This window comes from Bos mutus, chromosome 4 (genome assembly GCF_027580195.1).
Source record: "Bos mutus isolate GX-2022 chromosome 4, NWIPB_WYAK_1.1, whole genome shotgun sequence".
NCBI classification, from domain to species: domain Eukaryota; kingdom Metazoa; phylum Chordata; class Mammalia; order Artiodactyla; family Bovidae; genus Bos; species Bos mutus.
This window is the reverse complement of record NC_091620.1, coordinates 105,637,355-105,661,510: the sequence shown is the minus strand read 5'-3', so window position 1 is coordinate 105,661,510 and position 24,156 is coordinate 105,637,355. Positions and strand designations below refer to the sequence as shown.

Here is a 24,156-nt window from a genome sequence, read left to right as displayed (position 1 = left end):
CTTTTATGACTTGTTCCTTTTCTCTGACTGCTGATCATTGCCCAGATTTCCTGAGATTATCACCAAGGGGGGTCTCTTTCTCACCCCTCTCCCCCCTTCCCCTGCTGCCGCTGCTAAGTCACTTCACTCATGTCTGACTCTTTGTGACCCTATGGGCTGTAGCCTATCAGGCTCCTCTGTCCATGGGGTTTCTCCAGGCAAGAATACTGGAGTGGGTTGCCATGCCCAGCCAGGAATCGAACCCCGGTCTCCTGCATTGCAGGCAGATTCTTTACCACTGAGACACCAGGGAAATCCCCCTGCCCCTCCAGATTCCAAATAGAAATCTCTCATTTGGAAAATCCCAAGTATTGCCAAGGCCCAGCTTCGTTTGTGTAGCACTGACTGACTGCCTGAGACAAACTTTTACTGAAAATAAAAGGAACACAATCAGGTATCAGGTAATCTGGAAGACAAATTTTAGAGGTCACTACCTGCTGTCCTTTCTTTGTTCATCCCAGTACAAGGGATGGTCAAAACTGAATCAGTACCCAACTAAATATCCACTTAAAAATGGGAAAATTTTGTCAGTTATACAGACATTCCTTTCTACCTGGTTAATTCAATTAATTCATATGCCTTGGCAGTGCATATTATATGCAGTGCATTAGTATGCATAGCATTGCATGCTATGCTTAGCAGTGAAAAGACAGATACATAGACATTACACACTAAATTTTTCTGTTTATTTGAAAATACCAATTTAAGCAAGTACGTATTGTCCAAGCAGTTAGTCCTGCCCTCTCCAACTATAGCTGACACCACCAATTATAGATCATAACATTATTTCCTGTTTGGTGTGGTTTGGCCTTAGGATTGTTTTCCAACACAGCACTCCAGAGATTAGAGAAGCAGAATCAGGTTTGGGAGTTTCAACCTCTGCCTATTTCTGGGCTGGGGAATCCAAGCAGCCTTGTGCCTCCATCCTCTCTTTCCACTTGTAAGAGCTGTCCTTCAGTGAGATCGTCAAAGACAAATACCAAAAACATTCACTTAATCCACCACTTTTACTTGCAGCGGAAAAATGGAGGCAGACAGGATATTAAGTCACCTAAGTCACATAAGTAGTAGAAAGTGTGAATTTTGTAAACCCCAGTTGAAACTGGAATCTTTGCCACGCTCTTCTAGGCTTTGGCAACTTTAGGATTATTTTTTACATGAACCTTTCTGACCTCTTAGAACTGAGAATGCCTGCTTGTCCTCTTGGTCCAGACCAGACAACTGCATGAAACTGAATTTGAGGGGAAAAAAAAGGATGCTGGAAATTCAACAGCTTGTTTCCTTAAGGACACTGGGCATAGGTTAGACTTTGCTGCAGAGGAAATTAGACTGCATTTAGCCTTAACAGTAGTCACACAGACACATACACCTTTCCCCTTTTAATCCCTCCCTTTCGAAAATAAATGTTAGACTTTGACAGTACTGAGTTTGAGGGACCTGGTTATATTATGTTCTCAGTTCATAGGGACCTAGGTGGGTTTCAGTAGTCAAGGCTGAGTCCAGCAAGGAAAGGTGTGGGGTTCCCCATCTTTGTTCTTTCTCCTGCCCCTTCCCTCATAGGGTTCTCCCACCTCTGCTTTCTATAAATGGGCCCCTCAGTGTACTGTGTACAAAATGTACTGTTTGTTGGAGCAACGGGGTAAGTTTTCCTTTGCTAGGACATGAATTTATAAATGCATTTGCTGTTTAAAAATAAAGTGACTCTGCCGGGCAGTTTTCATCCACATTGTGTTGGGGGAAACGTGCTAGCCCGGTCTGTGGACGCGAAGCAGATGCCGGCCTCTTGCTGGCAGGCTAACTGGGGGAAAGGTCAGCCCCACCTCCACAGCCTGAGCTGCCCCGCCTGGCAGCGGAGTCGACGGGGGAAGTTTAGTAGGTGAAGGGTCACTGCCGCAGCGCTCCAGTCACTCTCCATGCGTCATTCTCAGGCATCTAGTTTCTGTTCAGGGAAATAAAGCTCAGTAGAGAAAAGGTCACCCAGACCAGAGGCAGCCATGTCCCACTCCTGCCGAGACGCCATGTCCAAGGCAAGAGGCCAGATGCTCAGGTGTCCTGCTGCTTAAGTGGAAAAATAGGCATTGTAAAGTGCTTTGAAGATCATCCTGTACCAAATGTGGCAAACGGATACACAAGCTACTCACTGGCTACTTCATATTATGTAAAATAACTTTATGAGAGTCTTTTAAAAAATGTATTGCAATAAAATAACTTAGAGATTTTCTTATTAGTTGCTTTAGACCGAGCAATCGGTACTGATCCTGGCACACGTTAGAATTACCCAGAATGCTTGGTTCTAGTTGAATCAGAATCGGTAGCTGGGGCACTCAGCCATCTTAATTTTTAGAGTGTGTCTAAAGTGCAGTTGCTTTATAATCTTAAAAACATGGCTGCGTGAAATGACTCCAGATTAGGAACAAAGTTCTCCATGTTCTAGAGAGGTCTATTTTGGATTGTGAGTTATCACAAATCAGTAGGTCATGAAATCAGTTTAGTGGGTCATTTGTTGTTCAGTTGCTAAGTCATGTCTAACTCATTGCCACCCTGTGGACTGCAGCATGTCAGCCCTCATCTCCCAGAGCTTGCTCAAACTCATGGCCATTGAGTCAGTGATGCTGTCCAACCATCTCCTCCTCTATTGTCCCCTTCTCCTCCTGCTCTCAAACTTTCCCAGCATCAGGGTCTTTTCTAATGAGTCAACTCTTTGCATCAGCTGGCCAAAGTATTGGAGCTTCAGCTTCAGCATCAGTCCTTCCAATGAATATTCAGGGTTGCTTTCCTTTAGGGTTGACAGGCTTTATCTTTGCTGTCCAAGGGACTCTCAAGAGTCTTCTCCAGCACGACAGTTCAAAAGCATCAATTCTTTGGCATTCAGCCTTCTTTATGGTCCAATTCTCACATCCATATTCGACTACTGGAAAAACCATAGTTTGACTATACAGACCTTTGATGGCAAAATGAAGCCTCTGATTTTTAATACACTGTCTAGGTTTGTCACAGCATTTCTTCCAAGGAGCAAGCATCTTTTAATTTTGTGGCTGCAGTGACCGTCCACAGTGATTTTAGAATCCAAGAAAATAAAGTCTGTCACTATTTCCATTTCCCCCCCATCTATTTGCCATGAACTGATGGGACCAGATGATGCCATGATCTTAGTTTTTTGAATATTGAGATTTAACTTTTTCACTCTCCTCTTTCACCTTCATCAAAAGGCTTTTTAGTTCCTCTTTGCTTTCTGCCATTAGGGTGGTATCATCTGCACATCTAAGGTTGTTACATATCTCCTGGCAATCTTGATTCCAGCTTGTGCTTCATCCAACATGGCATTTTGTGTGATATACTTCACATTTAAGTTAAATAAGCAGGGTGACAATATATGGCCTTGATGTACTCCATTCCCAATTTTGAACCAGTCCATTGTTCCATGTCTGGTTCTAGCTGTTGCTTCTTGACCTGCATACTGGTTTCTCAAGAGGCAGGTAAGGTGGCCTGGTATTCCCATCTCTTTAAGAATTTTCCACAGTTTGTTGTGATACAGACAGTCAAAGGTTTTGGTGTAGTCAATAAAGCAGAGGTAGATGTTTTTTTTGGAATTCTCTTGCTTTTTCTATGATCCAGTGGATGTTGGCAATTTGATCTCTGGTTTCTCTGTGTTTTCTAAATCCAGCTTGAACATCCGGAAGTTCATAGTTCACATATTGTTGAAGCCTAGCTTGGAGAATTTTGAGCAGTACTTTGCTGGTGTGTGAGATGAGTGCAATTGTATGGTAGTTTGAACATTCTTTGGCATTGCCTTTCTTTGGGATTGGAATGAAAACTGACCTTTTCCCTCCCTGTGGCCACTGCTGAGTTTTCCAAATTTGCTGGCACTTTCACAGCATCATCTTTTAGGATTTGAAATAGCTCTGCTGGAATTCCATCACCTCCACTAGTTTTGTTTGTAGTGATGCTTCTTAAGCCCCATTTGACTTCACACTCCAGGATATCTGGCTCTAGGTGAATGATCACACCATCATGGTTATCTGGGTCATTAAGAGCTTTTTTGTATAGTTCTTTTGTGTATTCTTATCACCTTTTCTTAATCTCTTCTGCTTCTGTTAGGTCCTTGCTGCTGCTGCTGCTGCTGCAGCTAAGTCGCTTCAGTCGTATCCGACTCTGTGCGACCCCATAGACGGCAGCCCACCAGGCTCCCCCATCCCTGGGATTCTCCAGGCAAGAACACTGGAGTGGGTTGTCATTTCCTTCTCCAATGCATAAAAGTGAAAAGTGAAAGTGAAGTCGCTCAGTTGTGTCCGACTCTTAGCGACCCCATGGACTGCAGCCTACCAGGCTCCTCCATCCATGGGATTTTCCAGGCAAGAGTACTGGAGTGGGGTGCCATTGCGGGTCATAATCAGCATTAAAATGAAATAAAATACAGAAAGAAGCCTGCTTGTGATTAGTGAGATGGTAGGGGGTGAAATGTTTGTTTTAGATCTGTCTAGGTCATGATCTAAGAAGACCAGTATTCTAGAGTCTAGGAAGAGAAGCTTTGTTGCCCTCCACCTCCACAGAATTGTTCTAATTGAAAGAACAAATGGTAGGATTCATACTCTGAGAGGAAGGGGTGTCTCCCCTGGAGATGATGAGTTTTGGGCTTTTTAAATTGCTTTGTTGATTCCACAGGATGTTGTGGCTGTGAGCTGGGAAGCCTGCCATGATATTATTTTGAAAAGTGCTGTGCTTTTCAAACATTGTTCCTCCCAGATGGTTTCCATAGTTAGTTCAGTATAAGCATTTCCTCTCGAAACATTACAAATGTCAAGGGGAGTCATGACCAACATCTCAAGGTGAATTAACCAGACATTCAGATGAGGAAGAAGATGGTTATTTACAAATCTGGATGGAACCTTACGGTATAAGTTTCACTCTAAGAAAACTGAGCTGGATAAGACAGAGTCATGATAGTCCTTCTGACCCATGGTGTTATGGGGTGGGCACAGGCTGTCACTGACCATGTCTAGAATCAGCCAAATGGTAGGATTCATACTCTGAGAGGAAGGGCTGTCTCGCCTGGAGGTGATGAGTAACAGAATAGAGGACTATCAAGTTGCTATTAGAGAACAAACCCAGAAATTGCATGGAGAAAGTAGGAATAGTGATGAGAGCCTCTAATTTTTGGATGGTCTCTTTTTCCCTGTCCACTAATGTCTTTTCTTCTTCTTTTTAATTTGTCTTTTGCTTTTCTTAATGGGATCTTAATTTTCTGACCAAAGATCAAACCCAGGCCCTCTGCAGTGGAAGTATGGAGTCCTAACCACTGGACTGCCAAGAAATTTTCTGTTTTCTTTTAAATGAGTTTTTCTGGGTTATACTACATCCTTGGCTGCTAATGGACACCATATTTTCAGGATGCTAGCAGTTAGAGATCTTATACCCTTTGTCAATTTGAAAGGAGGTGGGAGGCCACAGTTTTATTAGATGTATACCTGAAATATCTGAATGTCTGAGATGTCCACATTTTATTTCAATATTTTGACACAAGATTTAAGGAAACTATTTCTTTTCTGCCTCCGTATTGAGGAGGAAAGGTTAATATAATATACTTTGTCCTTCAAAAAAAGCTATCTAATGGTTTGATTCACAAGCTTCAGTATTTTGATTTATGAAAGAATTGCTCAAAACCAGTGACTAGTAGTGTTTGCCTTTCTTTCTTAAGAAAAGAAGATTTGCTATGGTCCTCCAATCAGTGGAGTAATTAAAGCTAATTTCTCCATGGACCTTGGAAAAAGTGGCCACAAATAATGGATTTGTCTGTCAAAAAATGTTTAAAGCAAACATCAGTCACCAATCAGCTACAAATCCATTTAAGGCAAAACCAGACCAGCCATGGGCAATTTTTCTCATTAAAGTAGTATTTAAACTGTTGTTTCCAGCTGACATGAGACATATCAAACAAACAACACCTGCAAGAATTGTTGAAGTATTGATTTTTCACCATTCAAAAAGTTTACTATGCAGGTGAAAAATAACTTGCCGTCACAGTGACATTTTCCTAAAGTCTTGCTGGTAGTCAAAGGCATTGTTTTTCCTTAAACACTCAAACTTTAATTACTGAAAAAGGTTAGCATCGAAACCAAATCTAAAGTTGGCAAATTAGAGGTCACATCAGAAAAATAAATTGAGTTAGATTTGAATGAATTTTTCATCTTGTCTCCACCTCCTTCCTTAACCTTCTCTCCCTTCCCAACATGATTATTCTTTCCTGTGTTCACGTTAATTCTGTTAACAACTATGAGTGGATATTCTGACACAACAATATTTTGACCTCTGCTGCTGCTGCTGCTAAGTCACTTCAGTCGTGTCCGACTCTGTGCGACCCCAGAGATGGCAGCCCACCAGGCTCCCCCGTCCCTGGGATTCTCCAGGCAAGAACACTGGAGTGGGTTGCCATTTCCTTCTCCAATGCATGAAAGTGAAAAGTGAAAGTGAAGTTGCTCAGTCATGTCCGACTCCTAGCAACCCCATGGACTGCAGCCTACCAGGCTCCTCCATCCATGGGATTTTCCAGGCAAGAGTACTGGAGTGGGGTGCCATTGCCTTCTCCAATGCATGAAAGTGAAAAGTGAAAGTGAAGTTGCTCAGTCATGTCCGACTCCTAGCAACCCCATGGACTGCAGCCTACCAGACTCCTCCATCCATGGGATTTTCCAGGCAAGTGTACTGGAGTGGGGTGCCATTGCCTTCTCCTGGTTAGGTACAATTCAGTTCAGTTCAGTTGCTCAGTTGTGTCTGACTCTTTGCAACTCCATGGACTGCAGCATGCCAGGCTTCCCTGTCTATCACTAACTACCAGAGTTTGCTCAAACTCATGCCCATCGAGTAGGAGATGCCATCCAATGATCTCATCCTCTGTCGCCCCCTTCTCCTCCTGCCTTCAGTCTTTCCCAGCATCAAGGTCTTAGTTCTTCACATCAGGTGGCCAAATTATTGAAGCTTCAGTTTCAGCATCAGTCTTTCCAATGAATATTCAGGACTGATTTCCTTTAAGATTAACTGCTTTGATCTCCTTGCAGTCCAAGAGACTCTGAAGACTCTTCTCCAACACCACAGTTCAAAAGCATCAATGCTTCAGTGCTCAGCTTTCTTTAGGGTCCAACTCTCACATCCATACACAACTACTGGAAAAACCATAGCTTTGACTAGATGGACCTTTGTCAGCAAAGTAATGTCTCTGCTTTTTAATATACTGTCTAGATTTGTCACAGCTTTTCTCCCAAGGAACAAGCATCTTTTAATTTCATGGCTGCAGTCACCATTTGCAGTGATTTTGGAACCCCCCAAAATAAAGTCTGTCAGTGTTTTCATTGTTTCCCATCTATTTGCCATGAAGTGATGGGACGGATGCCATGATCTTAGGTTTTTGAATATTGAGTTCTAAGCCAACTTTTTCACTCTCCTCTTTTACTTTCATCAAGAGGCTCTTTAGTTCCTCTTCACTTTCTGCCATAAGAGTGGAGGTATGTACATATCTGAAGTTATTGATATTTCTCCCAGCAATCTTGATTCCAGCTTGTGCTTCATGCAGCCTGGCATTTCGCATAATGTACTCTGCATGTAAGTTAAATAAGCAAGGTGACAGTATATAGCCTTGACATACTCTTTTCCCAATTTTGAACCAGTTCATTGCCCTATGTCCAGTTCTAACTGTTGCTTCCTGACCCGCATAGAGATTTCTCAAGAGGAAGGTAAGGTGGCCTGGTATTCCCATCTCTTTAAGAATTTTCCACAGTTTGTTGTGATTCAAATCAGAGCTTTTAAAAATAGGTCTAGATGCTGGCAATCAAGATACTTGAATAACTTTCCCTGAAGTTTCTCCTCATATTCGTAGGCAAGTACCATTCTACATATACATTCTCTGCCACCCCCACCAAATCTGAACACTCTCCTTTGACATTTCTGGTCCTTTGACCATCTTGTAATTCTATAGTTGTACTCACCTACAATGGTTCTCTTATTATTGTTGACACCATTCTCTTGAGTAGACTAAGGTTGAATTGGTTTTTGACACAATATTGTACTTTTGGTTAAGTTTATTGTCAAGTAAAACTCCAAAGCCTGCTTCCATCTGTCCCCATAAACATATATACACTTAATTGAATTTTCAAATTCTGTAGTTTTAAATTTCATCAATCTCGCCTATCCAGATCTTAGTGAATTCAAATTTTATAGTATTGCTTATCCTCTTAAGAAACTTATTTGTGTCATCTGAAAATTTGACAATCCTATATTTGCCATTCAGTGAAGTTGTTTGTGGGTTTCCCTGGTTGCTTGGATGGTAAAGAATCTGCCTTCAATGCAAGAGACCTGGGTTCATCCGATCCCTGGGTCGGGAAGATCCCCTGGAGAAGGGAATGGCTACCCACTCCAGTATTCTTGCTTGGAGATATCCATGGACAAAGAGCCTTCTGGGCGGCACTCCATAGGGTAGTAAGAGTTAGACATGAGTGAGTGACTAATACTACAGCTACTAAGTTGCTTGTAAGGAGGATAGAGGCAAGGACCAAGCTCTTTGGAGGAACCCTAGAAAGCTGTTTTTGGAAGAAAATAGAATACTAATTTTTGCAAGATGCAGTTGAAAATAGAACACTATGCTCAAATACATGTGGAAAATGCTACATACTAAAACATGCTTTGAGATTTAAAATACATATTGATAATTAAAAACTCTTAAGAAACTTCCTTCCAGATTGACATTGGTCAAGTAATTTAGCATTTGAAAGCCATGTCCCACTAGATATTTCTTGATAAAATAAGTTTAAAAAGGCTGGTATAATAAATATTTACTCACTTTGGGATTTTCAGAATCATATTTATGGTAATGTTATAATGTGAATCTGTAGAATATTCAGTTTTTTCTACAGTTTACTGGACCAGAGATTTTTCTTTATGGAGCATCTTTCACGACTGGTACAGTAAATTTGATAAAACCATGTCAGAGAATATTTTGGGGCTATGGTTGTTACATTGGCTCCATGTTTGCCTAACTTTCTAACCTCCAATTTTGTGAACTGATCTAATGAATGACATGCCTCCACCCATGCTATAAGGAAACACTAAAATCACTTTTTGAAAGAACCCATCTTAAAAATCACCTCGAGTCAAAGCCCACTATATTATTATTCCTATACAATAAAATGTGATCCTTTTAAGGGGACATTCTTAGAGTTTTGACAGATGTACACGTCTGTGTGACCACAGCCACGGTCAAGATGTAGAACACGTCCATCCCCGCAAAATTGTCCCTCGTGCCTTTTGGTGGTCAGTCTGCTATGATCCACAGCCCAGGCCACCACTAATCTGCTCTTTACTGCTATAGACTGGATTTTCTTTTTTCTAGAATTTCCTGCAAGTGGCATCACACAGCATGTGCTTTTGTGCCTGGCCCATTTTACTCAGCGTGTTTTGCAGAGTCATCCATGTAATTGGATGTAGTTCACTTTATTGCCGAGTAGTATTCCACTCTGTTTATCCACCCGTCTGTGCTGGGTAGTAAGACTGCTCCTGTTGTTGTTGTGCGTACGTGTTCAGTCATGTTTGAGTCTTTCTGACTCCATGGAGTGTAGACCACCAAGCTCCTCCACCCGTGGAATTTTTCAGGCAGAAATACTGGAGTGGGTTTCCATTTCCTTCTCCAAAGACTGTTCCTAGTTATTCACTATTTGAAATAAAACTCTCATGAACATTTTATGCAAGTCTGTGTGTGCCCCAGCAGTGTATGCGTTCATTTTTCCACGTGCTTACCGACACTTGGTGTGGTTACTCTTTTTCATCTTAGCCATTACAGTGGGTGGAAAGGGGAATCTCACTGTGGTTTTAATTTGTAATTCTCTGATGACTAATGCTGTTGAACATCTTTTTGAGTGCTATAGGCCATTTTCTATCATTTTTGGTGAAGTACCTGTTTCAATCTTTTGTCCAATTAAAATTTGAGTTATCTTCTAATTATTAATATTTAAGAGTTCATTATATGTTCTTTATGTGTCCTTTTCCAGATATATATGACATATGAAACACACACATCCTATATGTTGTATGTGCATGCACATATATGTATTTACAGGCGCTTCAGTACTAAAGAATCCACCTGCCAGTGTAAGAGGTGTGGATTCGGTCTCTGGGTCCAGAAGATCCCTGGAAAAGAGAATGGCAACCCACTCCAGTATTCTTGCCTGAAGAATCCCATAGACAGAGGAGCCTGGCGGGCTATAGTCTATGGAGTTGCAAAGAGTTGGACACAACCAAGAAACTAAGCAACAACATGTATTTATACATATATATATATATATTGAGTATGCACACACATAATATTTTTGGTACATATTAGATATTTTCTCCCAGTCTGTGGTCTGCTTTTTAATTTCCTAAAAGGTGTCTTTCTAAAAACAAAACCTTTGAACTTTTTTTTAAATCCAACTTAAAAATTTTTTTTCTTTATTATTCTTGGTTTTTTAGTAATTCTGAGGAATTATTTTGCCTAGCGATGGTCATAAAGGAGGAAGCGACTTTCCCCCCTGTATCTTGTATTGGCTAATTCCAGTCGTTGTGTTAAGACCTACCCCCATTCCCTTCCTTTCCATAGACTCGTGATGAGTTGGCTGGAAAAGAACCACTTGTTGGGTGTCTACACCAGCCAATTTGACAGCAGCATGGTTATGCCCTATTTAAAAAGAACACAGAGGACATATGTAATACATATGTCTCTTAGAAAAATAGAAAATAGAAAAATATGTCTCTTAGAAAAATGGCCTGAAGGCCTTTCTTAACCACTTTAGTAAACAAGTCTTCTAAAGTTACTTTCTGTCACATCACCTTGGAAATTTTCTTCAAGGCACAGTTATATTTGACCATCTTGTTTATTTGTGTACCAATTTCTCACACGACTCCCTCAACCAATTTCTCACACGACTCCCTCATTCGACTTAAGCTTTTCTGTCTTGTTCATATATAATGAACAAACAGATGAGCCAGTAGAGACCAGATTGCATTGTGACTGACAGTATTCACATCAATTTGAGCTCCATGGCTCCCACCACTTCAGCCTCCAGAAGCCTTCCCTCTCTGTCACTCTCACCCACAGCTTTTGTAAATACTACGTGGAGGTGTGGCTTCCCTGGTGGCTCAGATAGTGAAGAATCTGCCTGCAATGCAGGAGACCCAGGTTCAATCCCTGGGTCAGGAAGATCCCCTGGAAAAGGGAATGGCTACCCATTCCAGTATTCTTGCTTGGAGAATCCCATGGACAGAGGAGCCTGGCAGACTACAGTCCATGCATGGGGTCACAAAGAGTCGAGCATGACTGAGGGACTAACACTTTAACTTTCATACGGAGGGTAGGGTGTTTGCATAGAACTATTAAGCCCATTTCTTTCAGGGAGGCAATCTCTCTAATTCTCACTTTAATGAGAACTGAGATTTTCTGAAACTACAATATTCACCCTTTCACGAGTAAGAGATGATCCAGGGTGGAGTAATTGGGGAATTATTAAGAAGATTGCTTCTTTCTATAATTTGCTCTCTAGCCTTTTAGATGGGTAATTAGCAACAGAATATTGGTTTTCTTAGATTGTTGCCTAGTAGCCTAGCCTTGGTTAAAGCAGTCCTGCTGGCATTCTAGGAAAAGGTTTCATTTACTGGCATTTATCATTCAGTTCCTGAAATTCACACTGGGTGAAACCTGGCATGGCAGCTCTCAGCTCAGTTGAAGCTTAAAAGAAAACAGATTCTGCTTTGCTTAAATTGTTTTCGATTGACTGGGTAAGAATAAAGTAAAGGTTCTCGTAGGTAATAGCTTCTGAATTCAATTAAAAATATCACCAGGCAGCTGCTTTCTTTTTTTCTGAAAGTACAGAAATGATTTTGAGCTAGTTAATTGATTTTCTTGTGAAGTTTTTTGACTGACAGATTTAGTTGAATTCTTACTCAACATTTTTCATTTGTAGCAATATAGAAATAGAAAATGAGAATCAGACAAAAAATTCTAATTATCCTGCTTTGGTAAAAATCTCAGAGTAATAACATCTTAAAGTCAATTCATCTCTTCATTTGTTCATTCATTCGAACATTGATTCATTGGTCAAATATTTATCTCTTAATTTGGGCCAGGTTCACTGAACAAGTTTTTAATACTTACCACACTTGGGATTTTTGGGTTGTTTATTTGTTTACAAATGACCCTAGTTTGCTGGTCTGTAAATTTCAAGCAAGTTGGGGCCATGTCTGTTTTGTTTACTGCTGGGTCCTAAAGTACCAAGAATAATGGATGGTGTACAGTAGACTTTCAGTAAGCATTTGGTGGAAGAAAGAAGAAAGGACAGAGGGAGGGAAGATAGGAAGGGAGAAAGCAAGGAAGGAAGAGCAGGAGGTTGGCAGGGGTAGGACTCTGTGCGATGTTCTGTGTACTGCACCCCTTGGGTGGGAGGAGGCTAGGAACATACTTGCCCAGAGACAAAGGCTAGATGATGTACACTCCTACCTAGACTGCAGAACATACTCTGACCTTTGCACCTGCTGGAAACCTCTGCTTGACGCTGTGTGCTCAGTTGTGTCTGACTTTTTGTGACCCATTGAACTGTAGCCCACCAGACTTCTCTGTCCATTGGATTCTCCAGGCAAGAGTACTAGAGTGGGTTGCTATTTCCTCCTCCAGGGGATCTTCCCAACTCAGGGATCAAACCAGCATCTCTTGCATTTCCTGTACTGGCCGGTGAATTCTTTACCACTGAGCCACCTAGGAAGCCCTGGAACCCTCTCCAGTTATCTGCATTGCTCTCTGTCTCTTCATTCACATATTTACTTAAGTGTCCCATATCTGACCCCTTTCCTGACCATCTTTTTTAAAGCACCATACCTCACTCTTATTACATTAAGTGTTTAGATTTTAGAATATTAGTCAGGGCGTCTTTGTTTTGTTCACCATGTCTGGCACACGGTATATCCTAAATCAATTTTTGTATAATAGACGAAGTGTTCCCCAAATGCAACACAGTAAGTTAATTGCCTCTTTTGCTCCTTCTCTACCTCTAGAAAAATATCTTTGGGAAATGTGAGCAAGAGCAAGAGGTATTATATCACCATAATGATATCACCATGGAGCATGTACTTACAAATAATACACAGTTTTGTCCTATTCATGTGATTTTAGAGACACCTTCATCTATCAGTTACCAACTTGTGGCTCATGAGGTTAGAAAGGTTCTTGGAACTCTTTTTAATATTTCAAAAAGTTTAATAAAACCCATGCAGTTATCCTTAATAAGGCTGTGGGGAAAAACAAAATAAATAGTCCAGAGGTTGCAAAATTTTCTCAAGTCACAGTGATTTGATAATTTTTTCATAGTATTTATAAGCCAAAAAAATGTCTTAATCATCTTATTTATTAAATATTTATATCCGCACAACTTGTTAGTAATAGTTTGTGTAAGAAATACTGCTATATTTCCCTAGAAATTTTAAAATATCTTGCAGGGCTCTTGTGAATTTTTTGTGGTACTCTGAAGTGATTTAGAACAGAGTTTAGGAACCATGGTGCTCACCAAAGCTTCTGAACAATGAATGAATGTTCACTATATTAATAAGACCAAATTACTGTAATTCCAGTTTAACTTGGTCATTGACAGTATCCTCAGAATCCTGGGACAAGATTGCCAAGCCAAATGCGACTATCAGAGCACAAGTTGAGTGGTTGTAGTGTTTCAGTTGAATGGGTTAATTCTGCCACTATGACAGCCAGTGTTAAGCAACCAAGGGTTCTATGTTGCCTAGACTGAACAAGGAAAAAAGAGAGGACTCAACCTATTAAAATTAGAAATGAAAGTGGACATCACTATCAACTTTACAGAAATAAAAAAGGATTAAACAGAAGTAATATGGACAATTGTATGCCTATAATTGGATTAATTAGATTAAACAGACCAATTACTACAAAGATACAGACTACCAAAACTGACTCAATAAAAAATACAAAATCTGAATAGACCTGTAACAAAAAGTAAATTTAGCCAAAACTATGCACAAAGAAAAGTCTAGGCCTGGAAGTTTTACTGGTTAATTTAATAAAACATTTAAAGAATTAATACCACTTCTCCATGAATTCTTCCAAAAAACAGAAGAGGAGTGAACAATTTCAACTCATTTTATGGGATCACTTTTATGCTGATGCAAAATCCAGACAAGGACATGACAAGAAAGGAAAACTATGGGCCAATATTTTTATGAATATAGATACAATCTTCAACAAAGTATAGCCAACCAGATATGGGAACATATTAAAAGAATTATATATATACACCATGACCAAGTGGAATTAATGCAAAGTTGGTTTTTACATCTGAAAATCTGTGTAATGTGTGTGTGTTTATGTGCTGTATGCTCAGTTGTATCTGACTCTTTGTGATCTCATGGGAGTCCACCAGGCTTCTCTGTCCATGGGATTTTTCTAGGCAAGACTACTGGAGTGAGTAACCATTTCCTCCTCCAGGGGATCTTTTTGGCCCAGGGATCGAACCCACATCTCCTGCATTGGTGGGTGAATTCTTTACCACTGAGCCACCTGGGGAGCCCAATATGTAATAATAAAGAACAAAATCTCACATTATCATCTGAATAGTGAAAAGAGAAAGTGTTAGTCACTCAGTCATTTCTGACTCTTTGTGACCCTATGGACTGTAGCCCACCAGGATCCTCTGTCCATGGAATTTTCCAGGCAAGAATACTGGAGTGGATTGCCATTCCCTTCTCCAGGAGATCTTCCCGACCCAGGGATATCTGAATAGATGCAGCAAACCTATTTGAAATAATCCAATACCCTTTCATGATAAAGTCACTTTAAAAATTAGGAATAGAGGGGAACTTTCTCAATCCAATAAAGGGTATCAAGTCCACAGCTAATATCACACTTGCTGATGAAAGACTGAAAACTTTCCCCCTGAAGTCAGGAACAAGACAAAGATGTTTGTTCTCATCACTTCTAGTCTACATTGTGCTAGAGATTCTAGTCAGTGGATTTTACCAAGAAAGTGAAATGAAAGTCTTCAAGATTGGAAAACAAGAAGTAAAACTATTTCAAGGTTGGAAAACAAGAAGTAAAACTGTTTCTATTCACAGATGTCATGATTTTGTATTTAGAAAATCCTAAGCAATCCAACCAGTCCATCCTAAAGGAGATCAGTCCTGGGTGTTCATTGGAAGGACTGATGCTGAGGCTGAAACTCCAATACTTTGGCCACCTCATGCAAAGAGTTGACTCATTGGAAAAGACCCTGATGCTGGGAGGGATTGGGGGCAGGAGGAGAAGGAGACGACAGAGGATGAGATGGCTGGATGGCATCATTGACTCCATGGACATAAGTTTGGGTGGACTCTGGGAGTTGGTGATGGACAGGGAGGCCTGGCGTGCTGTGATTCATGGGGTCGCAAAGAGTCAGACATGACAGCGACTGAACTGAACTGAACTGAACTGAAGCAATCCACTAAAAACTAGTAGAAATTCAGAAAAAATATAGGTTATAATATTAATATACAAAAATCAATTGTAGACAGGGGCAGGGGACTAAGTACAAACTACTATGTATAAAATGACCTGTAAGGATGTATTGTACACCACAGGGAGTATAGCCAATATTTTTATAATAAAATTGATTGGAGTATCATCTATGAAAATTTTGAGTCACCATGTTGTACACATGAAACTAATATATGATATTATAAATCTATGTACCTCAATTTAAAATGACTAATTATAGTTCTGTACACTAGCAATGAGTAATCTTAAAATGAAATTCAGACTTTTTTTTTTACAATAGCTTAAAAAGAATAAAATACTTAGGATAGGTTTTACAAAAGTGTGAAACTTACACTCAGTAATCTTTAAAACATTGTTGAAAATGATTAATGAGGACTAAAATAAATAAAAGGACATTTTCTGTACATGTGTCATCGTCTAACAGTTGATCTACAGATTGAATTCTTGAATTCTTCTCCCTCAATTGATCTAATTCAAAGTAATCCTTATCAATCTCAGACTTGGTTTCTTTGCAAAAATTGACAAGCTGTTCTAAAATTCATATGGGGATTCAAGGAAACTGAAAGAGTCAAAATGATCTTGGAAAAGAACAGAGCTGTAAGTTGGAGGGCTTAAATTTCCCAACTTCAAAACTGGCTGTAAAGCTACAGTAATCCAGACAGTGTGGCACTGGCAGAAGGACACACGTCTGGGTCAGGGGAGTGAACTGAGAGTCCAGGGTTTATAAATAAACCCTCCATTTATAGGCAGTTGAGTTTTGACACATGTACCAAAAAAATTAAATGGGGGAAAGAATAATCTTTTCAATAAATGAGACTGGGGCAACTGAATATCTGCATGCAAAAAGAAAAATAAAGTTGGACCTATATCTCACATCATATACAAAAATTAAGTAAAAGTGCATCACAGACCTAAATGTAAGAGCTGAAATTATGGCACTCTTAGAAGAAAACATGGGCATAGATCTGTTACCTGGAATTTGGCAGTGGTTTTTTAAAATATAAAAACAAAAGTATAAGAAACAAAAGAAAAAAATTGACTAATTGGACTTTATCAAAACTAACACTTTTGTACTGCAAGGAACATAATCAAGAAAGTGGAAGGACAGCCCACTGAATAGGAGAAAATATTTGCAAATCATATATCTAATAAGGGACTTGTATCTAGAGTATATAAAGGACTCTCAGAACTCAAAAAGACAAACTAATTAAAAAATCAGAAAGGATCTGAACAGACATGTCTCCAAAAAAGGTACACAAATGGTAAATCAAAACCATAATGGGATATCACTTCATATGCTGCTGCTAAGTCGCTTCAGTTGTGTCTGACTCTGTGCGACCCCATAGACAGCAGCCCACCAGGTTCCCCCGTCCCTGGGATTCTCCAGGCAAGAACACTGGAGTGGGTGGCCATTTCCTTTTTCAATGCATGAAAGTGAAAAAATAAAGTGAAGTTGCTCAGTCGTGTCCAACTCCTAGCGACCCCATGGATGCAGCCCACCAGGCCCTTCCGTCCATGGGATTTTCCAGGCAAGAGTACTGGAGTGGGTGCCATTGCCTTCTCCGATCATTTCATGTATGTATAATAGAAAGATGTGTAAGTTCTTGCTTGGGTGGCACATGTACTAAAATTGGAATGTTACAGAGGAGATTAGCATTACCCCTGTGCAAGGATGATACCAACTCATGAAGAACAAGCACTGGAGAGGAAGTGGAGAAATTAGAACCCTCATACACTGCTATTCAGTTCAGTTCAGTCGCTCAGTTGTGTCCGACTCTTTGCAACCCCATGAATCACAGCACGCCAGGCCTCCCTGTCCATCACCAACTCCTAGAGTTCACTCAGACTCACGTCCATCGAGTCGGTGATGCCATCCAGCCATCTCATCCTCTGTCATCCCCTTCTCCTCCTGGCCCCAATCCCTCCCAGCATCAGGGTCTTTTCCAATAAGTCAACTCTTTGCATGAGGTGGCCAAAGTACTGGAGTTTCAGCTTTAGCATCATTCCTTCCAAAGAAATCCCAGGGCTGATCTCCTTCAGAATGGACTGGTTGGATCTCCTTGCAGTCCAAGGGACTCTCAAGAGTCTTCTCCAACACCACAGTTCAAAAGCATCAATTCTTCAGCACTCAGCCTTCTTCACAGTCCAACTCTCACATCTATACATGACCACAGGAAAAACCATAGCCTTGACTAGGTGAACCTTTGTTGGCAAAGTAATGTCTCTGCTTTTGAATATGCTATCTAGGTTGGTCATAACTTTTCTTCCAAGGAGTAAGCGTCTTTTAATTTCATGGCTGCAGTCACCATCTGCAGTGATTTTGGAGCCCAGAAAAATAAAGTCTGACACTGTTTCCACTGTTTCCCCATCTATTTCCCATGAAGTGATGGGACTGGATGCCATGATCTTCGTTTTTCACTCTCCACTTTCACTTTCATCAAGAGGCTTTTTAGTTCCTCTTCACTTTCTGCCATAAGGATGGTGTCATCTGCATATCTGAGGTTATTGATATTTCTCCTGGCAATCTTGATTCCAGCTTGTGTTTCTTCCAGTCCAGCGTTTCTCATGATGTACTCTGCGTATAAGTTAAATAAACAGAGTGACAATATACAGCCTTGACGTACTCCTTTTCCTATTTGGAACCAGTCTGTTGTTCCATGTCCAGTTCTAACTGTTGCTTCCTGACCTGCATACAAATTTCTCAAGAGGCAGGTCATGTGGTCTGCTATTCCCATCTCTTTCAGAATTTTCCACAATTTATTATGATCTACACAGTCAAAGCCTTTGGCATAGTCAATAAAACAAAAATAGATGCTTTTCTGGAACTCTCTTGCTTTTTCCATGATCCAGCAGTGGAAAAACCATAGCCTTGACGAGACGGACCTTTGTTGGCAAAGTAATGTCTCTGCTTTTCAATATGCTATCTAGGTTGGTCATAACTTTCCTTCCAAGGAGTAAGCATCTTTTCATGGCTGCAATCACCATCTGCAGTGATTTTACAGCCCCGAAAAATAAAGTCTGACACCGTTTCCACTGTTTCCCCATCTATCTGCCATGAAGTGATGGGACCAGATGCCATGATTTTAGTTTTCTGAATGTTGAGCTTTAAGCCAACTTTTTCACTCCCCTCTTTCACTTTCATCAAGAGGCTTTTTAATTCCTCTTCACTTTCTGCCATAAGGGTGGTGTCATCTGCATATCTGAGGTTATTAATATTTCTCCCGGCAATCTTGATTCCAGCTTGTGTTTCTTCCAGTCCAGCATTTCTCATGATGTACTCTGCATATAAGTTAAATAAACAGAGGGACAACATACAGCCTTGATGTGCTCCTTTTCCTATTTGGAACCAGTCTGTTGTTCCATGTCCAGTTCTAACTGTTGCTTGCTAACCTGCATATAGGTTTCTCAAGAGGCAGGTCAGGTGGTCTGGTATTCCCATCTCTTTCAGAATTTTCCACAGTTTATTGTGATCCACACAGTCAAAAGCTTTGTCATAGTCAATAAAGCAGAAATAGATGCTTTTCTGGAACTCTCTTGCTTTTTCGATAATCCAGCGGATATTGGCAATTTGGTCTCTGGTTCCTCTGCCTTTTCTCACTGCTATTAGGAATGTAAAATAGGACACTTTGGAAAACAACCTGGAAACTCCTCAAAAGGTAAACATACTGTCCTCCTGCCTGTGTGCATGCTCAGTCATGTCTGACTCTTTGTGACTCTATGGACTGTAGCCTGCCAAGCTCCTCTCTCCTTGAAATTTCCCAGGCAAGGATACTAGAGTGGGTTACCATTTCCTACTCCAGGGGATCTTCCCAACCTAGGGATCGAACTTGCATCTCTGGCATTGGCAGGTGGGTTCTTTACCACTGTGTCACCTGGGAAGCCCTCAAGTCATTCTATGACCCAACAATTCCATCCCTACACCCAAGAAAACACATGTCCACCAAAATATGTTGTATGTGAAAGATTACAGCGGCATTCTTCATAATAGTCAAAGAGTAGAAATAATCCAAATACCCACCAACTTTAATAATAAGTGGTATAGTCATACAAGGAAATATTATTTGGCAATAAAAAGGAATGAAATATTGGCACATGCTGCAACATAGATGAAGCTTGAAACACTAAATGAAAAAAGCCATTCACAAAAGGCCACATATTGTTTGAGTGATATAAAATGTCCAGAACAGGCAAATCCATAGGTACAGAAGTGTATCAGTTGTTATCTAGGGCTGGGAGTGTTTGGGAAGTGACACCTAAAGAGAATAGAGTTTCTTTTGGAGTGATGAAAATGTTCTAAAATTTATTGTGATGATATTCTCACAATTCTGAGAATATGCTAAAAACCATTGAATTGTACAGTTGAAGTGAATGGTGTGCCATATGATATTTATATTTTAATAAAATTGCTACCAAACGGGTCAATAATGTATTAACCAAAGACTGTACTCACTGAGGGATTTCCCAGGTGACACTGGTGGTAAAGAACCCGCCTGCCAATGCAGGAGACATTAGATTCAATTTCTGGGTTGGGAAGATCCCTTGGAGGAGGAAATGGCAACCCACTCCAGTATTCTTGCCTGGGAAATCCCATGGACAGAGGGGCCTGGCGGGCTACAGTTCATAGGGTTGCACAGAGTCAGACACGTGTGAAGCAACTTAGCACACACAGACACATACTCATTGAAGATGAAACTAATGAATTGGAAGACGGACCTGAGAAAATCACTCTGAATGCAACACAGAAACATCAAGAAATGGAGAACTTGAATGGGATACATGTTTGAGAATCTCTGTCAGATGTCTAGCAGAGAGCCAAAAAAGAGAGAATAGCACTGAAACATGTATATTATCATATGTGAAATAGATCACCAGTCCAGGTTTGATGCATGAGGCAGGGTGCTCAGGGCTGGTGCACTGGGATGACCCTGAGGGATGGGATGGGGAGGGTGGGGGGAGGGGGGTTCAGGATGGGGGACACATGTGCACCCGTGGCTGATTCATGTCAATGTATGGCAAAACCAATACAATATTGTAAAGTAATTAGCCTCCAAGTAAAATAAATAAATTAGTTTTTTTAAAAAAGAAAAGCAAAAAAATAAAGGAAATGAAGATATTTTAAAAAATTGATCATGGCTAAGTAGTTTTCATGATTTAAGATAGATCAGAAGTCCAAGTCTGAAGGATTTTATGAAAAAGGAGCTGTTGCATAGTCATATTTAAAGAAAACTTTAAATCCAATTGAGAGAAAAATCATATTGCTTATAAAGGAATGGTATTTAGCCTGACAAAACAATTCTGTTCAGTAGCAATGGGTGCCACAAAACGAAGAAACATCTTTAAGGTGCAGAGGAAAAGAAAAATCAACTTTTACCTAAAACTGTAACTGTTGGGTTGGTCAATAAAAAAATCTCAGGCATCCTAAAAAGTAATTGTTACTACTCATAGCTCTCTGCTTTTGAACTTCTGAAGCAGGAAGGAAATTAAGCCTGGAAGAAAGCTATGGAGTCAAGAAGCAACGCTAAACAACAAAATTCTAAGTGTGCTGAACAAGTAAGAATGTCGCTGAGCCCCATCCAACCATCTTATATTTCATATCAAGGTATCAGGCAATATGATTAAACTTGGTATTGAACAGATTTGGGGTCTTAAGCTATTTTGAGAATCTTTTTGTCTGGCATGAAAAGATTGAATTTTTACAGATGGAACCATGATTTAAAATGTTGCTCAGGTAGAGGTGTATGTGTGTGTGTTTCAGGGAGAGGCATTAGTTTGTTAACAAGTCTCCCCTGTCTCCAGGGAATTTGTGGTTGGCAAAAGTCCAAATTATTGAAGTGCAGGCATCAGAGCTGTCCCCACGGTTCTTTACCCCATCTCTCCATCCTCTGTTTCTTACACTTCACTCTTCTCACTCCCATTTCCCTTCTCTGTTCCTATTGGGAGTGACCCCTTCATTGATTGCTGGACACTGTGTGAGAAGCAAAAAAGCTGTTCAGTATATCCATGTCGTGGGACCCTTTTGGCAATTAGTTACATCTAATCTAAAGTCACTGATGACTATTCAACTGGAAGTTTTGCTTCTTTTAAAAACCATGGCATGTTCAATATACAGTTTAAATATGAGATGACCTGACCACTGCTGGCCAGGCCTTGGAGAAGCAAGTGTCCTGTGACTTACACAATGTACCTGGCTCAAAGTCTTAGGAAATGCATGGATCATTGTTCTTCTGGTATGAAGTAGCTGCTGCTAGGTGCCTCTTCAGACCATTTGTCAATCCCCTTTCAGGAAAACCCACTCTCCCAGGGTTCTACCAGGGTATCTCTGGATGGTAACTTTTGGTAGAGTGAAGTATTATTCCTGTCTCAATGAGCTGATGCATTGCCTCAAGCTTCGTCCTCTTCTTTGGGTCATATTGTTTACTTTTCCCTTTTATCTTGTGAGGAACTGCTGCTTTCACAGCACACCTCATTCTGAGCACTGACGTCAACAAGCTGATGGCTTCCATGCAGTTGGCAGAGCTCAGCTCACAGTTCTCTCTCATCCGCTTGAACAATCACAAACAGAAAGTCAAGCAGACCCTTTTCCGCACTTGTGCTATATTTATTCTTAGCACTCTGCTGAGACTTGGCAACAGTCAATGGAGCCAGCAGATACTTTGTTTGGATTAGGTCAACAGTCATCCTCTGAGATTTTCATCTATCTTGTTTGTTATGATGCAGTGGTCCCCGTTCCAGCATTCCATCCAAATCACAAATGGCTTAGATAAATCCATCTTGATAAATGACATGGAGAGATGAATCACTGGTATTTATTTGCTTTGAAATTCATGTTTAAATCAATCATTATTAATTAAATGACATTGATGTGTGTCTACCAACACTATTTTCTTAGTTAAGAAAACATGGATGGAAACTCTTAAAGAATTCCAGTTTCTCTAAACTATCCTAATGCTGCTGCTGCTCTTTAGTTGCTGAGTTGTGTCCAGCTCTTTGCGACCCTATGGACTGTAGACCTCCAGGCTCCTCTGACATGGGATTTCCCAGGGAAGAATACAGGAGTGGGTTACCATTTCTTTCTCCAGGGATCTTCCTGACCCAGGGATCGATCGTGCATCTCCTGCTTGGTGGGTGAATTCTTTACCACTGAGCCAGCTGGGAGGCCCTAAACTATCCAGAAGTGAGTAAATATGTCGCTGCTTAGAAAGGCCATTGTCACTGCTGTTATAATTTCAGTTATTCTGAAGAAGGTGTTAATAATCTTGCAAATATATATTAAGTTTAGTAGCTTTCTGTTTAAAGGAAGAGAATAGAGAAATGTGTATATACTCTGTAGAATGAAGCTAGGCTGTTGTTATTAAAGTTCCTGTGTAGATTTCTACAAATACAAAGATTTCATGCTTTGTATTTTGACCTTCATAAATTTCTTGTCTTTAGAAATATAGATTTTCCATATCAGATATCCAGTTCTACTGCCTTTGCAATATGCTTCTCGTTTCATCAGCATATCACCCACCTCACCGAATTGTGTAACACTTCACAATATTCAACCTCTGGTGTCTACTTTGATCTTCACAACAGTCTTGTGACATAGGGCCACCAGATATTGTATGACTTTTCATTTTACCTTAGGTGTGAATTGTTTTTCTTCTTATAATTAGTGTAGTTATAGTAAAAATTACTTATGCTGTAAGAATTGTACAATGTCCAGTAAAAACCAGAAGAAATGTTAAGATGTTGGGAAAACAGAGTCATTTTTGACTTAGGAGTCAGAGCCTCCTGCATGTACAGTGGAATAAACCTGGAAGCAAGATAATGGGAAAAGGATGGTATCTAGTAAATGCCAAAAAAACACAAAACAACAAAACAAAACCACAAACCTGGAGCTACACATAGAACACTGCCATATTTGGCTTCTCAGTCTCTTCATGTTTTTCACGCATGCCTCTCAGGCCACACATTGATCTCTGAAGTACATTTCCTTTCTTCTCCCCCTGCCCTCCCTCTCCCCAGAAATTGTGTGCCTTATTTTTAAAAAGCTTTACCTGCGTTACAGTTTTAAGATATAGGATGTGGAAGAGTCTGAGTACTGTATAAGTCAGGGCAAGTAACTGCCAGCGGCTATAACAGTCAAACTTTAAAATCTCACTTACTTAACACAACAAAGTATTACTTCTTACTCTTGTCACAGTCAAGTGCAGGCCAGGCAGATTTTCTTTAGTGGGATCTCATAGGTCCAGGCTGCTTTCATACTGTAACATGGGAAGGCAGAGATTCACACATGCTCATAACCGCCTTGGATGCAGAGAAGAACATCATTTACATTCACATTTCCATGGTCTCAAGTCAAGTACAATGTTGAGAAATGTAGAGAAACATATTGAGTATCTGGTGATCACTAACTGTACCTCCTGGGCTTCCTTGGTGGCTCAGCTGGTAAAGAATCCGCTTGCAGTGCAAGAGATCTGGGTTTGATACCTGGGTTGGGAAGATCCCCTGGAGAAGAGAATAGCTACCCACTCCAGTATTCTGGACTGAAGAAATCCATGGACTGTATAGTCCAT

At 40.4% G+C, this 24,156-nt stretch overlaps 1 non-coding gene across 1 annotated transcript; it reads left to right on the top strand.

Moving 5' to 3' along the window:
• The first annotated feature begins 17,198 nt into the window (after window positions 1-17,198).
• Window positions 17,199-17,303, top strand: LOC138987716 (U6 spliceosomal RNA). Its single transcript, XR_011464095.1, has one exon. It is a non-coding gene; the product is annotated as a U6 spliceosomal RNA (small nuclear RNA).
• Window positions 17,304-24,156: the final 6,853 nt, after the last annotated feature.